Below are 14,598 nucleotides of genomic sequence, written 5' to 3'. Positions count from 1 at the left end.
CCCTTTTTTTTCAATGTACCGATTTGTTTTCATATTACGCAACGGAATAAACGAATAATTAATCCATCAGCGCCATTTGAAGCTCGCAGTCGGATTATGTGTATTAGAACTTTTATTACTTTCACTTTGAAGATATTTGACGTATAAACATATAATGTCTCGAATTATTATTGTCCAGTGTAATAAAATAAAAAGCATTCTCCTTTTTTTTTCAATGTACCGATTTGTTTTTATATTACGCAACGGAATAAACGAATAATTAATCCATCAGCGCCATTTGAAGCTCGCAGTCGGATTATATGTATTAGAACTTTTATTACTTTCACTTTGAAGATATATTATTATTGTCCAGTGGAATAAAATAAATTACGAAGAGTGGACGTAATTTTGATAAAAATGTATTTCGATAGTAGTCCGAGATAACTAAAATTTTTCGAAGCTGATCGATCGCGCTGTCAAAGTCGCCGATCTGTGCCAAAGACGATCTTACTTCCTCACTCCGGGAATGCCCGAGGAATTCTTCGCGATCATCTCGAGTGTCGCTTCTCTGCAAAGAGGGACGAAGACAAGAGAGAATGCCGCATCCCCTCCGAGAGGAGCCGCGAAAATAAAGGCAGACCGCGATTCCATCGCTACAGAAAAACGACCGAGTCAGCGGGTCCCCTTATCTGATCGCGCGACATATCGGTATCGGATATAATATTTTTGCGCCATGTCGTGTCTCTCTCTCTTTCCACCGAATGCAACCGTGAGTGTAGCGGAATTGCAAGGTTGCTTTCCGACGAAATCTCGAGAGAGGAAGGAGGAGGCTGACGAGAGAACTCGCGTAAAATGATACGAAATCGCTTGTTGAAAAATAGAATAATTACATCTCGCTCGAGAGTAGCCAGTCGCAATAAAATCAATACATCGCGTCCGATTAAATAGCGCAGTGTTTGAAAAAATTGGATTTATAGTTCAGACTTTCCAATGTAAACGGCTTGTAAATCGAGTCGCATTATCCGGAATAGAATTGCTCGGCTGTATATATAATATCGTACAAGCATACGGATATTTTTGTGCTCACTCTCTCTCATCCTCGAACCCTTCAATTAGAATACCGTATTTTTCCGCGCCGATGTTTTCCTGCGATTTTCATCGATGAAACAGGATACGAAGATGGATGCTTACTTTTTCGATCGAGATATATACGGCGTGTTTGTTCCAGAAATACGTCGGCGGATGTGTCGTGGTGCCCCTGTATTATCAAGGATATCCCGTCGCGGATCGCGATCATCGACAGAAATCAAATATTGAGATCGCCTCAGGTAGTTATTACTTCGCGATGAGTTTCGTCTTTCCGCTCGTACTTGATCCTGCCGCTTATCTCGGGTTTCTCGTTTCGAATTTAGGAGCCGGGGATTTTTCCGACGATCGTAGGTCGGCAATTTTTCCGGATTTCCAATTGCTTTTCCAAATACGAACGCTGAATTTTTCACGTCGTTCGTTCGTTCGTTCGCCGAATCACGCTATCATGATCGTATCGCTCAATCGAAAAAAAAAAAAACTTAGTTCCTTTTTTCTTTTAAAGCAATGTTTAATACGTCGTTACGCAAAAACCTATATAACAATATTATTCGAATAGAGAGCATCGGAGAGAGATTTGTAGCTTCTCATAAAATCAATTTTACGCGTGTTTGCTGAGAGATTGCAATATATTAATTATTATTTATACTCTCGTAGAGTCTCGTCCTTAATACTCCAGAAGCTCCTTAAAACAACGCAATATGACGTTTCTACGAGCCGCGTGATACTACATCGAAAATAAGGACAATGCCAGCGTGCAACTGCGAAGTTGGAATGGCCTTATAAAGAGTTAACTCGCCGTTACACTCGTAACCCAATTCCTTGCGTCTTTCTACCGACGCAGACGTAATCGTACAAAACTCGCAACAAAAGTTCCTGAATGCGCGAAATTCTCGATCAATTTTTCCTATCCCCCGGCAACACTCCTTCATTTCTACGCCAGATTTTCGTGGCAGAGCATTTCGGATATATCTATTATTCTTATTGTTGGAGAAAGATATAAATCTCGGAACGAATCCGTTTTTTTCTGATGTGACAGAAATATATGAGTTCGCTCGACACAATGCCTTTGCATAGTTTTTGTATATTTATACTGCATATCAATCTTGAATTTTTTATACTCTGTACATTTATGAAAACAAGCGAATTTATTTCCAACTAATGCATACTTTTCCGATTAATTTTTTATTGATGCTGATTGGATGACGGTACGTTTGCGAAAGCACGGCCGCTTGAGAATGAATTAATTAGAGATATTGGCGAATATCTATGGCGGAAACAATGGTAGGTTGTTATTGGTCTCGGGAAGCAACAATGAACGGATGTGTTAAACTGCACCCATTTGTGATCTCGGCATCGTTTGCTCCAGTTTACTGATTGTGAGCGAAAACGATGTGATGCGCATCGCGAGATATCGATATATCAATATCCTTCGTGATTTTTGTATTGAATTTTAGAAATTGTTTTCTGAAATTGATCTGGAAGTAATATTTTCTCATCGAAAATTTCGTCGCACATGCAATTTTTTAAGTTTTTATTATTAATGACTATTTAAAATTACGTCGACGTAAAAAATTCATGGATGAATTTATCTGAACAATTGATTAACAGTTCTAAAAGCACTGAATAACTGTAAAAAAAAATGTATAAAAAGAATAATCAAATTATACATACATAAAATTTTTATAAGAGAAATTATGTTGTAGGATCATTTATCTGAAAAATTAAATGCAGATTAAAATTTTTAACGTTATTTTTCTACATGAGTTCCATATTTTTATATCATAGCACATGCGTAATTAGCATAGTTAATTAAAGTATATTTGTTCCATTCATGCGTATACTTCAGAAACTTCGAGCTTTTTAATGTTCAATAACTCTCGGTCATTTTAAATTTTTGTGAAGGAAAAGTTTATTTCAGATTCGTCTAGAAATACGTGTTTGAAGTTTTGACGCAAAGCTCAGAATATGCTTCTACACGATATATGTATACGTACTGTACCACGTGTATACATATATATATATATATATATATATATATATATATATATATCATGTAAAAAAATATATAGAGCCCCGATCCGGGGTAGTAATTCAAACTTTCTCTCTCGCGAACGGAATTAATCAATTTTTTTCAATTTTACGGAGCTCGTACGTATTCGACTCGGTTATCGCGGCGACTTGTAACGGTATGGGGTTACTGCTTGTATGCCTAGCTACTCCACTTACGTTGGGTATCGCGACGGTGGATCTGTCTGGTAGATTTATGGCGACGCGGGCACCCCGTTTCGACGGAATTTCGCGAACAGTATACCGTCGCTTCGCGCGATTGCCGCACTCGGTTACTTTTATTGCCGCGTCAATTCGCGAAATAGCCTTTCGTCACACGATTGTTGCTCGTGGCGTGGCGCGACTTTCGGCTTGATGGCAGTAGAATGATACATACGACAGTATTACGACCGTGAAATACGTGACAGTATATTGCATTTTGCGTTAGTAACTATGATAAAGAGATAGAGAGAGAGAGAGAGAGAAAGATATTTTACTCCTTTTCTCTCTGCATGGAAGATGACATGTCAGTGAGATTTTGTGCGAGAAAAATATGTCTTTTTATATATGTACTTCTCCATCTGGTCTCAATTTTCAGTTTAAATGATTAATTATTCATTCTCCGGCAGCAAATTGGATCTTTCAAGATCACAAACCTCATATATTATAAATATAAATTTAACATATATAAGATAGGCAATAAGAGCCAAATCGCGGATGACAGTGCGTTATTCTAAACGAAACTAAATTTTTTCGTTAGAATTAAATACCTGTGCACAAGGCACCAAATTTTTACTTGGACACGGCCAAGATATAAAATTGGAATAATCTCTACAAGAGATTTTTAATTCCATGTATCCCCTATTCCCCCTAAAGAAATAAAGTGCGAGAGAAAAATATAGATCCGAAAGTCGCAGAATCTATATTTTTCTCTCGCACTTTATTTCTTTAGGGGGAATAGGGGATACATGGAATTAAAAATCTCTTGTAGAGATTATTCCAATTTTATATCTTGGCCGTGTCCAAGTAAAAATTTGGTGCCTTGTGCACAGGTATTTAATTCTAACGAAAAAATTTAGTTTCGTTTAGAATAACGCACTGTCATCCGCGATTTGGCTCTTATTGCCTATCTTATATATGTTAAATTTATATTTATATATTACAGAGCCTAGTTAAACTCTTAACTCATATATTATCTTTATGTTTCAGACTTTAAAAAAATCCCAAAAAATTCTTATTTGTTAATATTTCTATTACAATATCCAACAGGTTTTAAAAACCAAATATTAAATCTTTGTTCATACGAAGCAAAATTTGAATAGAAATTTGCTTGTGGCTTAAAAGATCCAGATTGACGAAAGGTTAATCATTTTTCTACATTATTTCATTTCGAGAGAAATAAAAGTAATTATTTATACACTTGAAGAAATCGCGTGGTCAATTTTGCGCGTCATTGAACAAATGATCGAACTTTCAAGTTTTGACGAGTTGCGTTATTTCTGCATATAACCGTTCTATTAATCATAAATCGAACACAATCGTTGCACGGTTTCGTCGCAACAGAAAAATTTACCGTCGAATACGTGAATGGTGTTCCCGTCAAGTCACAATGGCAAACGAAAAGAGTATTCCTCGCGCAGCCGTATACGGCACTCAACATTGTTTCACCATGCAAACTAACGTGAATGCGCAGGGATGCATTCTTCGGTCAGCCACGCAACCACGCGAATTCGGATTGACGTTGCATCGAAAATAGCGGCCGCGAGAACCGTGGAATTCTAGTCGCCGATAAATCGCGTACTGATAGTGTTGTAACTGCAGATTCGTAATTTTTCGAAATCACAGCAAGAAGACATTCGTGTGTCTTTTAACTATCATTTTTAATTTCACATCTTTTCATTTTCCCTCTTTCGGATACATATGTATATACAGAGTGTGTCTAAATAAGTGCAAAAAATTTTAGGAGATGATTCTTTTCCCGAGGAGTTACACTTTTCTAAATAGGGAGGTAAAAATTAAGTTTTAATTTTTTTCCTCAAAAAATGAAGCTTGGTGAATATTTTCCGTTTCATTTCTTAATCAAGGAAGGATATTCGACAAAGAATTATTTCCTTTTTTGCACTTATTTAAATAAAATAATTGATCGATAAAAAAGAATCAGGAATATTTATCAAAATTCGTCTTCTCGTGCATATTATCTTTCTGTATATATTATATCATATTTCTTTCTTTCTCTCCACTTTTATTTGAAAATATTTCGTAACTGGGAGGACGTCGAAAAACATTGCTCCGTGCTATATCTGAGCACATAGTTCGGCGATCCGACCAGTTCCGGTGTTCGGAGCAGTTTGAAACTACGAGCCGAGAGAGCGTTGGAAACCGAACAAGTTCCGCGGCGGGGCTTTTCCTTTGAGAAGCGGAAGCGCGAGCGATGCAGGGCGGGGATTTCGCGCGACGACGCAGCATTATGCAGCCCCCGGATCGACATCACTGAGAATTTCCACTTTGCGAAACACTCCCAGTGCCGCGCCCTACGAGTTTCTTAGGGGGACTCATTCGCGTGCAATTCTCTCGAGGAAGATACATCGCGAAAATGGGCGAGAATGCTCGAAGAAGGAACAAATATATTCCTCGAAGCGAGAGAGTGTATATAATATTCGAGGGGGTAACCACTTAATGTAATCGTGGGTCAGTGTTCCCGAAATCATTATGAAATCCTTATGAAATCCCGTGTAATCGTTTGCAATCAGATGTACAGGTAAAGTCAAATGAAATCATGCGGAATCATTAGAAATCATAATGAAATCATATGTAGTCAGCAGAAATCATTTTGAATTTTCGTGTAATCATTATGAAATCTGTGATGAAATCATGTGTGGCACGAGCACTTTCCGTAGTAAATTGCGATCAAATTCAAGATAAAATGTTATTTATAATTTTATGTGTCACATAAAATCCTAAATGATTACATGTGCAATCACGAAAATGCATTGTGTAATCAGATGAAATCATTACTTTTATGAAATGATTTCATATGTAATGAAAAAAATCCATTTGCAATCAGATGAAATCATTTGTAATCAGATGAAATCGTTTGTAATTAGATGAAATCATGAAATCAAATGAAATCATGAAATTAAATGAAATCATGTAATCTGTGGGACAACATTTTAGCTAGTGATTACCCCCTCGATAATATTTAATTCTGAAATTCATATCGATTTGTAATCAAATTCTAATTATATATACATACACATTTTCTGAAGTTAATCCGAGGAAATTTTCCACGTCGGAAGAATCATGATAAATAACAATCCACATAAGTAGGAAATGAGATGCGCAAGGTAAGCAAGAATAATGATGAACAAACGTTATAAAACTCCGAGTATTATGTATAGAAATTGCGAAGATGATGTATGAAGCGTGAGAAATTCGCGAATTAATCACGAATTTCGCGTACGAGGGAAATGAGAGAGGGAAAAAAAATCGTCCGTGGAAGAGATGAAGAGCGAAACTCTCGCGTGCAATGTGCTCGCGTGTATATGTGCGACCGGGTGCGTACGTGTGACTAGTGGCTAGATTGGCGATGCCTTACAGAGGGGATTGGCTAGCTGTGTGACCTGGTTCTGCCTCTATTCCGCTCCTATCCGTAGCCCTATCTAGTTTACCACTTCGCTCTCTCGAATAGCCCGCTATCTATGAAGAGAACATACGGGAGAGGAGCAGAGATAGAAGGAGGAGAGAAAGGGATGAATATAAGGCATGACGTGACGTGTCGGAAGAAGAGAGAGAGACAGTCCGAGAGTATGTCCTTCCTCGTCGATGGAACTGATCGCTATTCCGAAATAGCTTGGCTGGATGTAAAAGGAAAATCGAATTTGACCGATGCCGTTGGGAGAGAGAAAAGGCGAAGAAAGGAACGAGAGAGGAAAGCACGTGGTCGCCCAGGTGTGGCATGACGGGCTTATTGGGCGCGCCCTGTTCGTAGGTAGAAAAGAGAGCAAAGGGATGGGAATTCTCACCGGAAGGAAGGAAGGAAGGAAGCAGAGCTATTCGCGACGGGAAATCGAATCAACTAGGCAAGGACCGGGATATATCGTGTTGAAAGAGAGAGAGAGATGGGCAGGGTGAGATTACGTACGTTTGGAGACAATTATCGTCGAGCCGATTCGATTCCCCATTACGTTTCCACAGGAAAGCGCATAGCCTTGTCGATCAAAGCCTCTCTCTTCAAGGGCCGAGATTTCAGCGATTTTCGCGCCGGTGGAGCTGTGCAATAAGAAGAACGCTGTAAAAATCTCGTAATCGGCGCGGAAATGACTTGTAGCGGAATAAAATCACATTTTTCTCTTCTCTTTTTTTCCAAGCACATATTTTAAAACGCTTTGATCTTGACCTGGTAATGATATTAGAGCGTTTAAATTGTACTTTGCGAGTCTTTTTGCGACAACAAAACTAAACGTTAAGTGCATTTTCAGAATTAAACTCTGTATATTATTCGATGGCTCCTCTCTCGCGTAATTCTTATTTTCTTCAATTTAGAAATATTAAATGTTAAAAAACGCAAACGAAGTTAAGTATTATATTTGCCAAATTTTATCGAATTTCGTGATTACACTTTCGCGATTCGACAAGATAAAAAATAATTTTCAAACACGCGAGACATTTAAATTAATATCTTAATTAGATAATATTGCTTTCAAATATTTCTCGATCATCAATCTTTATTCGTATCTTGCATTTTCCTTTCGAATCTTTCCTTTACCGATTATTATCCTTTACTCCAAATATTAAATACTTATATTCGATTGCATTCTCCTTCTCCGCTAATGCACATATATAGGGATATGTCGATCGAGAGGGTGCGGTAACGAGAGCTCTCGCTCGTGAAATTTACCCGGAAGTTCACACAAAGAGAAAACTAACCGCGCGCAGTAACGACCACAACTGCGTTATAAGAGACAGAGAGAGAGAGAGAGAAGGAGTGAATGAGTTACCTTTTCCCTGCTTTTTCCGCGCGAGTAATCTACCCCTTGTCAACATGTTTGTTAAAGAGAGAGTTCGTGGAAACAAAGAGAGAAGTAGGAGAGATCGGAGAGGTAAAAGACCACTGGGGAAGGTCGGAATACGCTCTTCGGTAACTAATGACAGTTCGTGGAAGTTTGCTCTTGCGCCCGCGCATTGCGCTCCCAAGTTTTCCAATCGGCCAAAAACTCTCGGAAACTGACATTTACCTAGAAGGATTTACTTTGCGATATACTAGAGAAAACCGTCTCTCTCTCTCTCTCACAGCTTCTGTTATCGGCTGCTCTTTCTTCTGGCGCGACCATCGACGTCTCGGGGAGCGCTTTCCAATCATCCCGGAGGCGTTCGACTTCCTCGTGTTCTCTCTCCCGTCGCTGTCTTATCGAATCTTTCTTTAAGCTAAGGCGACGCGATAAAGTTCGCGAAGTGCTCGGCCTCGTTCGTAATAATCGGAAAGATGTGGGCAGGCAGCCGATCGAAATTGTTTTCGTGCGCGCACCGTCTTGGAATCGCTCGAATGTTATCTTGAAGGATGTCGATATTGGCTGGCTTGCGCGTGCAAGTCAATCGAAAGCGCCTATTTCGTGAAATATGTTTTTTTATTTTTATTTTATTTTTTTTTATTGGAACGCGTTTGAAGTATTCGAAGATTATAGCGCAATTCCGAGGGAAAAGGAATATTTTTGTATGCTGGTGAACAATTGAGCACGATTCGCAATTATGCGAGTCGATAAATTCCGAAATTCCTCATTTATATATATATATATATATATATATATATATATATATATATGTTCGAAAATATTTTTTTTTCTTCTAAAACTATCGTTCTCAAATAGAATGTTGATGAATTGTATATTGCAATTGCAGGGGAGAATGGATTTTTCTAGGAATAGATATTTTTATTCTAGATATCACATGTTTGTTACAACTCGTATTTTTATAGCAGCTGAAAGCATCGAATTCTGATTTTATATCCATTTACTGGAAATCCGTTTGTTAATTTTTTTCTAAGGTTACTGTTCGTATAAATATTCGAAACGTATTGAATATACATATAAAATCTTTGAAAAAAATATTTTGCGGTGGTTATATGTCGAGGAATAAATACTTGCTAAAAGCATGACGGCACTCCACTATGTTCCTGGATTACAAATATTGTCGATATGTATGTGCATAGTGACTTTACATTTATCGAGAAATATTTACTTGGTGGCTGCAACAATTTTTTCCCATCCTAACACGTGTGTGATTGAGTATGTATGTAGTTTTCTGCTATACAGATGCATATGCGCGAGATGCAATAAATGCATGGCAAAAATGCTTGCCGATATAACAATCTATCTCTCGATGCCCTAACTAGGAAATTTTCCCTTTTATTTTTTTTTTCTTTAATTGTCAATTCATTTCGCAAGTACAGATATGCTTCAAAATTGACTTTCAGTATATGAATATAAATTCAGTAGGAGTATGAGAATTAGATTGAAAACATAATTTGTATTAAAATTATGATTATTTTAAGCTCAGGTTTTTTTTAGTCAGTGTTTCTTTAAATTCGCTATTGTATTGAATTGATTAATTTTTAATAAATTAAAGTAATAATATCCGTTTGAATGTCGGGTTTTAATAAATAAAATTACGCGGAGTATAATATGAAGAATTAATGAAATTTATTTAGTTGAAATAGTTTTTATTAATAGCAGCATTAGAATACGTTTTGGATGTGGTAAAATCTTTCGCGCGAGGAAGAAAATAATTGATCAAATATTGAAATAATCGATTCTATTCGACGTGAGATTTAACCACAATTTCACGAACTGCAGTTTACTTCTATACGGATGGGACGCAACGTCAGTGATAAGATTATATGTTGCATTCGCAATTTCGTATTCACTTCTGCAATCGTGTGAAACTCGGACTCACTGAACACTCGGAAGTGCCGACGAGACGTTTCCGTACTACTCGAATGCCTATATCCTGTTAAACGAGCAGTCACTCATTTTCGCAAGTTTTTCTTTCCCTTCCCAGAACGTCATTTAACTTCAAAACGATAGAGATAGATAAATATCTATAAGTTTGTCATTACCAACTATATTTTAAGATAATTTATTTTTGATTTAAAATGCAAGTTTAATAATACTTTAAATTATTAATAAATTTAAAGTATTATCAAACTTGCATCTTAAATTTTGCTTTCTATTTGCGCAGAACGTAATCATTAATTGCAGATTTTATTAATTTTGTTTTGCACTAATAAAATATATGTTACACATTATATTGCTATTTTATTTTATTTTTTTATTTCTTCAATATTTAGCATATGTATTATTAAACGGAATGAGGATCTTCTGTCAAGAGTAATTCTGTCGAGAGATCGAGTCAACGGTATGCGAAGCTTACGCGATTACTCTTGTCTTACGGTGAGGAAGCGTGCTTTTGTAGCGAGGAGAGGCTTTCTCGAGGTCGAACCCATGGGCAGTAACGTAACGTGTCCAACAGCTTAATCTTTAACTAATCCGGACTCCCTCCGCGCGACGCCCGCGAGGAATTAGGGGTAATCCGAAACACGAGTTTAATGACCAACTGCTCTCCCTTCATATAGCCGGGCGCCGAATCCAAGGTAGCCGCGCGTTTACATAGCCCTAAGTAGCGATCTTAAGGCTTAGAACGAGATTGCTCAAGTTGTAAGTAAGGGAATTACAGAGGCAGATTTTAGCATAGGGGGAAATTTCATTAATCTATCAAGCAACGACAAGAATTATGTATGCGTGTATATACGTATATCTGTATATCTGATGGCAGCTGTTTGCAATTTTCAAAAATATATTGAGTTAGATTAATTTAATATTTCCAGTCTGTTTATAAAAATATTCATGCTATGGATAAAAATCATAAAGGATTGGTATAATTATTTCTGAATTTAAATATTGAATTATTAATTCATACTTCATATTATTTCAATTTTATAAAATTGTTAAAACTCTCCGATGTTTCAGCGAATTAATCAATTATATAAAAAATTTTCAAATACAGCGAACATGACCAAGATTGCTTCACTTTACTTTATCACATGCCATGGTGCTGGTAGACTGTCATTTGAGACGCCAATCGTGAATTTTTTTTTAAATTGAGTAAAGTATCGGATTCACATGACGAGGCTGGGCTGGTCTACAACTCGCATGCAACAAAGTGCAATTAATCTCTCCCAAGTCGACAAGTATGCCGTAGCCTTGTCGATCGCGATCAAGAGGATCCATTAATAAAGTAGATCCGACAAACGATTCGAGGCGAGCGATGGAGAAGCGCCCCGTGCTTCGCGGAATTACATCGAGGCCGTGCACGATAGTTTACAGTTATTTATAACGAGATTTATACGCGTCCACGTGCGGAATAAGGACGTGATTTATGGCGCGGCGAGAGCAAGGTGATACTCAAAAATCGCTTCCTTCTTTTACAGCTGCGCAAACAGCAATTTATAGCGCGTAATCGTTTACCTGTCATATGTCCGCATCGCCAAGAGATTTTGGATCTATCGCATCGCAATAATGGCAATTGGCCCTTTAATAATCGTTTATGTCCCGGGTTCTTATGCACCGGTGCAGGCGAGGATCTGTGTGTGTCAGTGGGTAAATGATCAAAAATCGGTTTGATATGAGAACTGTTATAATTGCTGCGTTTGAGTTCGCTACAGAATATTCGCGGTATACATCCGCACGCGACAGCAGTCGGAAACCGAATCTCCTGATCGCGCGTTACATTTCCTCTTGTCGCCTATCTTCTTGACATTCGAGAATCTTCTCACCTAATCTTTTTCACTCGTGTTATTATTCTTTTTTCTGTCTCGATGCTAGTTGTCAAACGTCTCGTCTGTTATGTTTTCTCTTTACTGGTTTATTTTGTCTCGTTTTTGTTTTCGTCCTTTTGTATGTCTCTACTTATACCCGGGGAATATGTGACGATATTATCGCCACAGGACTCCCCCGCCAGTGCTATACCGATAGCACGATATTCTGATGCGTGGACGCTGCGAGTTACATTTTTTATTTATTTTTTTTTCTCTCGACGTAACACTGCACCTGTCTACCACAACACCATAAAGAAATTCGCTAGTATGTGATCATAATACGGTCGTTCGTGCTCGCCTATGCGTACGCGTGTCAATTCCTTGGGAACAAAAAAAAACTAAATGGAATACAATGGAACAGCGATATAAATACAGAAACATTAATAGGTCAAGGGAAATAGTCGCTCTCTCGGAACCTCGCGACCCGAAATAATTGTTCTCGCCTCCGCGTCACAGGCCCGCCTGGAAGTGGTCCGGAAACCGAACCTTTCTTCCTGCTCTCGTCGTCGTCTCGCCCCGTCGGCGAGGCGGCCTCGCGCCCTTGCGCATATCTCGATCGACCTCTGCATCCCGGCCTTGCGCCGTCGCCTCCGTCGGGCCCCTATCTTCCGTCTCGTACTCTGTAACCAGATAAGCGGGTTTTATGCGATCTATGGAGATCGCTTTTTCTTTGCCGTGCATACGCACGACAAAGACTTTGTCGCTGCGGCTGACAACCTCGTACGGTCCCTCGTATGGCGCCTGCAGCATCTTCCTCGGTCCGTCGCGTCGCACGAACACCTGCCCGGCCGTCGCTAGGTCTTTGTAAACGAACGGCCGTCGCTCCCCGTGTCGGGTTCCGTCCACCGGCCGCAGTCTCTCGAACTGCTAACGTAGCGTCCTGACGAGGTCGACGGCGCTGTCCTCGTTGTCCGTCGGCAGCCGGCTTAGGAATTGTCCCGGGATCCTTAACGTCTGTCCGTACACCAATTCGGCTGTGGTCGCCTGTAGGTCGTCCTTCCACGCTGCTCTAATCCCCAGCAGGACCGTCGGCAGCGTCTCCGTCCAGCGGTCGCTCTGCTGGCACTTGATCGCCGCTTTGAGCTGGCGATGAAACCGCTCGACCATTCCGTTCGCCTGCGGGTGGTATGCCGTCGTCCTCAGTCTTTCCGCTCCCGTCATCTCGCTCAGTCGTCGAAACAGACTGGACTCAAATTGAGTCCCCTGGTCTGTCGTGATTCGGAGGGGTGCCCCAAACCGGCAGATCCATCCCTCGTAAAAAAACCCTTGCGATCGTCTTCGCCTCCTGGTCTCGTACGGGGAACGCCTCCGGCCACCTCGTGAAACGGTCCACGCACGTGAGGCAATATTGCTTGCCCTCCGAGACCGGCATCTTGATGATGTCCAGGTGGACGTGCTCGAACCTGTTGGATGGTACGGTGAATTTTCCCAAGGGCGCCGACACGTGTCGAGACACCTTGGATCGCTGGCAGGGCACACAAGAACGAGCCCAATTGCGGCAGTCCACTCTCATCGACGGCCAGACGTAGCGTTGCGCCACGAGTCTGCCCGTCGACTTGATCCCTGGGTGTGCCAGGCCGTGCACCAGGTCGAATGCGGTCCGACGGAAAGACCTTGTCAAATATGGCCTTGGTGTCGGCGTCGCTGTGTCGCAGTAGATCGCGATTCCGGTTCCGGGGATCTCCACCTTGCTCAGCTTTAGTCCCGTCTCCCGTCGCAAATACTTCTCGAGCTCCTCATCGGTCCTCTGTGATTCCGCCAGTGCGGCGTAATTCATAGGAGCTTGGAGCTCCTCGATTCTCGATAGCGCGTCCGCCACGACATTCTCCTCGCCCGTCACGTGCCGGATGTCCGTCGTAAACTGTCCGATGTAGTCTAAGTGGCGGAACTGGCGCGGCGTGCTTTTCTCCGGTTTCTGTCGGAAGGCAAAGGTGATTGGCTTATGGTCGGTATATACCGCGAACGCGCGCGCTTCCAACATGTGCCGAAAATTCTTGACCGCCAAGTATATCGCCAGTAGCTCTCTATCAAAGGCGCTATACTTCGATTCGGCTGGGCTTAGCTTCTTCGAGAAGAAAGCTAACGGCTCCCAGCCGTCGCTGCCCCGCTGTTGTAATGCCGCGCCGACGCTTTGTTCGGACGCGTCAGTAAACAACGCGAGCTCCGCGTTCGTCCTCGGGTGCCTCAGAAGCGCGGCCTCGGCCAAGCCTTCCCTCGATGTTTCGAATGCTCGTTGAGTCTGCTGCGTCCACGATATCGGCGTCTTGCCCTTAATGTTCTCTCGAAGAAGATCATTGAGCGGTGCCAAAATCTCGGCAGCTTTAGGCATGAATCTTCGGTAAAAATTTACCATGCCCAAGTACCTCCTCAATTCCTTCGCGGTCCTCGGCATCTGACACGCGAGGATTGCCTCCACTCGCGCCGGCAGCGGTCGTGTTCCTTCGTCGGACACCTCGTATCCGAGGAATTCCACCCTTCGTTGTCCGAATACGCACTTCGTGGGGTTGATCACTACCCCGTATACTCGCAAACGCTCAAACACCGTCCGTAGGTGCTCGTGGTGTTCTTCCTCTGACGATGACGTGACGAGGATGTCATCGATGTATGCGTAGCAG

At 40.9% G+C, this 14,598-nt stretch overlaps 1 protein-coding gene across 1 annotated transcript in view; it reads left to right on the top strand.

Annotated features, from left to right (window-relative positions):
• The window catches only part of olf413 (DBH like monooxygenase olf413), a 214,656-nt gene that overhangs the window by 156,874 nt on the left and 43,184 nt on the right, over nucleotides 1-14,598 (top strand). The window lies entirely within an intron of this gene.

Source organism: Nylanderia fulva, unplaced genomic scaffold (assembly GCF_048542155.1).
Source record: "Nylanderia fulva isolate GAGA-0341 unplaced genomic scaffold, ASM4854215v1 Scaffold31, whole genome shotgun sequence".
Lineage (NCBI taxonomy): Eukaryota > Metazoa > Arthropoda > Insecta > Hymenoptera > Formicidae > Nylanderia > Nylanderia fulva.
This window is presented reverse-complemented; position numbering and strand designations above follow the sequence as displayed.